Consider the following 4,429-nt stretch of genomic DNA (forward strand, 5'->3'; position numbering starts at 1 on the left):
AGGTCTATAAGAGACCTGTCTCCGCCCTGCTCGCCCATTCTGCTCCGGACTTAGTGAGTATAGGGAGAGCTGCTGCTGAGATAGGTTCAGAATTGTCCTTTTAATAGTTAGTGTAGGTCTGCAACTGTTGTGGTGCAGTGACCCCTGTTACAGGTAGGGGGTGCTGTATGGTCTCCCCAGAATACGCATGGAGGCGTATTGAGGCCATAGGAATGCATGGCAGTCACAGACATAACTGTGGTGATAAGACAAAGTCTGGCGTTATTGTAAATGGCCAGCATGTGTGACGCAGAGAAAGACACTCTGCACTGTCAGCCTGAAGTAAGGATGTTCTGGGACCTGTAGTCCTACAAGTAAATTGTGTTGTTTAACAAGAGAGGCTGGCAGGGCTAGTTCTGAAAGATGGACGGGTCAAATTAGCCACACACACAACTCCCACCTATGGTAGTACCGTATTGTTCGGACTATAAGATGCACCGGACCATAAGACGCACCCCAAATTTGGGGTGAAAATTGCAGAAAAAAAAATTTATATGATGGGGGTCCATCTTATTGTCTGAATTTACAGTATCTTACCTGAGGGCTGGCGGTGGCAGAGCAGGGTCACAGGAGGCATGGTGTCGGCAGAGGTGAGGTGATGAAGTACGGTGTGCACCTGAGCAGGGTCCCTTCCTGCTTAGGTGGGCGACGCCACAGCCTGGTGTCCATGGGGGGTTGCAGCAGTGGTGTGGTGACGGCAGAGGTGCGGGGATGATGAGCGGTATGGCGTGAGCAGGGTTCCCTTCCACAGGTGAGGTGACGCAGCGGCCTGGTATCCAATGTGAGCAGCAGAGTCGGGATAATCGCCAGGTCATTGCATTACAAGAGCATGAAAATATAACTTTTTACCTATTTTTTGGGGGGCCCAGGCATCTGATGAGTGGGCCTAAAAATCAGTCCTTTTTTGGGGTACTATCTAATATTTTGAAGCGTCTTACAATATATTTGTACACCATTTTGCTGCCCCAAAAAACTTTAACTGGCCCCTTAAAATTTAGCTACAGTTGTTATATTTATCACTGTGAGTTGTACGCCACACGCATCGCACATCATTGCGTTAAATATCTTAAAATTTTAGTACTCCAATTTTATTTTTGGGTGTCATAGCCAACGTTTTGACACAATTTTGTGTGCCAAAAAAAATCAAGCCCACATTTTGACTAGTCTGTTATCTCTGGCTGGCGCCTGGTGTATCAGTGATGTTAAAATCCATGCTTTGCAGGCATATGTTGCATTTTTCTGTCTGCTACCTTTGGTCTACTCAGTATTCAATGTTTAAAAAAATTATATATGTTTATACAGTCTGTTATCTCCGTCACACACCTGATGTATCCGTGGTGTCAAAATCTTCTGTTCGCAGGCATACGTTGCATTGTTCTGTGTGCTAGCCTTAGTCTACTCAGTATTTATTGCTTAACAAAAAAAATAACATTTATAGAGTCTGTTATGTCAGTCTGAGGCCTGGTGTATCTGTGGTGGAAAAATCGTAGCTTCTCAGGCATTAGTAGCATAGTTCTGTCTGCTAGTCTTGTTCTACTATTTTTTTTATTTTTTCAAAAATTCACCAAAACCCCTTCCCAAAAAGTCCTCAACTTCAACCAACACTGCCCAGGTTCATCATGATGTGCATTTGCTGTGTGATCTTGAACATGTTCTGCAGAAGAGCGTTCGCTGCATCCTAATTTCTCCGGGTGTAAAAGAGAAGACAATTATTCATATCTCGGAGGCTGATAAGGACAAGACCCCTCATCTCTCATAAACAATCACATTGTGGAATATATTCAGCAGATTTGTCTTTTTGCAGGATTTTTTTCAGGAGGTGTGATTCTCCCTTCAAACTGTAGGAGTTCGGTATCGAAACTCAGCCCCCAGTCACATAGCTCTTTCTGAATGATCTCATCCTTGTGTATGTAGTTCATGAACTTCCCAACTTGACGTTCCCTCTGTTCTGGTGGTAAGCAGGTGTGAACGGCCAGGTCTTTCATGATGTTTAAGTCATTTCTCATTCTGTCGGTCAAACCTGTTAGGTTACAGAACTCTGGCACCAGTACGATGGCTCCATGTGTGGCTCCCGCCTTGGGCCTCCGGGGGATGTTCACGATTGTTCATTGTATTGGTTCTTATAGTAGTCCACAAAGCTGATCTTGCTTCCATCTGCCTTCTTGAAGATGGCCACTGTAGTCATTTTCCAAGCGATCTCGCCTGTACAGTAGGTTTTAGTGTTGTACGTGGTGAGGACGATCTGCTCCATCAGCTCCTTGCAGTAGGCATCCTGGAACCTCTGAGGGCCACACGAGGAGTAGAGGCTGCTCATGATGTTGTGAACAGTCGCATTCCTGAGGACTTTATGGCTGACATCAATGCTCAACATGATGCTGGACTCGTACTGGAGGATGGAAGTGGAAAACAACTGGGCAGATGGTGAGTCAGTGGGCTCTGACTTCGGTGACGTCGCTCGGGTTGTAATAGTTGTGTCCTATCTGCTTCATATCCATTATCTTCTGGAGTCTTTGCAAAAATTATGTTATAGAAATGGAAGCAGGTGGACGAGGTTGGTGGAAGCTTGTTGGCCAGGGTGATTGTTATCCATACGTTCTCTCCATTTCAAGTTTGGATGACCACCTCGATGACCTCATACAGTCTTTTTGGTAAAACCAACACAGTTTCATCAACCGCCTGTGCCTTCCTGATGGTTTCTTCATGCTGGTACAGGAGGCCATACCGCAAACACTTGGACTCCATGGCAGGGTTGAAGTCAATGTGATACTTGTACAGGGCCCACTGTGGTCGGGACACTAGCTTCATGTGGTTGGTCACAAGAGCAATCTTGGTTCCAGCTTTCGATAGTCTGCAGGGTGTTCATCCTGACGTCATGGAAGTCATGCTTATGATAGCTCTGCTCCCCGATAGACACTTCGGCAAGTCCGGCTGACACCTGCAGAACCTCGGGCAATAGTCTCAATGCTGCTACTACTGCTGGTGGACCTCTCTGGCACCCTCTTCCAATGAGCAAAGGCTCAGGCACTGGCTGCTGAGGTCTGACTGCTGGCCGGGGTCATTGGGGCTGCTGTACCTGTACAGGTGGTCTTTGTGGGGCCTGCTCCTGCACACGTGCTTGGCCGCGGGCCCGAGATCTTGCTCATCCGCTCATCTTTTACTTCGTCCACAAATCACGTACTAGTGTGTATTGTGCCTAGTTTTTATAGTTTTTAATGAGGCCTTCATCAATGTTTCCTCATTCTCCACCACTAGCTCACCATGCTAAACAAGGGTGTGTATGATGCCCATAAATAAATTTTTAAAACTGTAACCCCCATGGGGAAATGTTTGTCAGCCCCAGCACTTAATGTATGGGAATTACTTGTCTAGGAGACCCAATCCTTATCATGTAGCCTAGTTTTTAATGAGGCCTTCCAAACATATCATTTGCCGCCAATCGAACACCATGTGAACATGTTGTATGCTGCTTCTGCCATTAAATTTTTGGGCAAGGGTGTGAATGATACCCATAAATAAATTTTCAAAAATGTAACCCCCATGGGGAAATGTTTGTCAGCTCCTGCACTTTGTGTATGGGCATTACAAGTCTAGGAGACCCACTCCTTAACTTTGGGCCTAGTTTTTAATAATGCCATTCTCCACATATTATCATTCCTGGCCACTAGAACACCATGGTGAACATATTGTATGCTGCTAGCGCCATTCAATTTTTGGGCAAGGGTGTGTATGATACCCATAAATACATTTTTAAAACTGTAACCCCCATGGGGAAATGTTTGTCAGCTCCTGAACTTTGTGTATGGGCATTACAAGTCTTGGAGACCCACTCCTTAACATGTAGCTTAGTTTTCAATGAGGCCTTCCTCAACATATCAGCATTCGCTGTCACTCGAACATCATGGTGAATGTGTTGTATGCCGCTACAGCCATTCAATTTTTGGGCAAGGGTGTGTATAATGCCCATAAATAAATGTTTTAAACTGTAACCCCCATGGGGAAATGTTTTTCAGCCCAAGCACTTTGTTTGTGGGCATTACAAGTCTAGGAGACCACTCCTTAACATTGGGCCAAGTTTTTAATAGTGCCTTCCTCCACATATCATAATTCCCTGCCACTAGATCACCATGGTGAATGATCATCCACCAGGGAAGGAGCAACCAGGCAGTCTTCACAGGCTGGGGAACAGGAAGCTGGTTCATCTGGTTTTCCCCTCTCTCAGCCCTCTGCCACTACTTTACTTGGGTCTACTCCCCAGCCGCAGAGGGCCTGGGAGAATTCAGTTATGCCCGAGTTTATTCACTTAAGCTCGGTCTTCCTGGCTGGGATGAAGGCGGTTGTATAAAGACTGGATAGTGGGTTTATTCAGGTGAACAAACTTTTCCAAAACGTC

General features: G+C 45.8%; 1 pseudogene; it reads right to left on the reverse strand.

Moving 5' to 3' along the window:
* Positions 1 to 1,633: 1,633 nt before the first annotated feature.
* Positions 1,634 to 3,190, reverse strand: LOC138673831 (piwi-like protein 1 pseudogene; annotated as a pseudogene).
* Positions 3,191 to 4,429: the final 1,239 nt, after the last annotated feature.

The sequence above is a fragment of the Ranitomeya imitator genome, chromosome 1 (genome assembly GCF_032444005.1).
Source record: "Ranitomeya imitator isolate aRanImi1 chromosome 1, aRanImi1.pri, whole genome shotgun sequence".
NCBI lineage: Eukaryota > Metazoa > Chordata > Amphibia > Anura > Dendrobatidae > Ranitomeya > Ranitomeya imitator.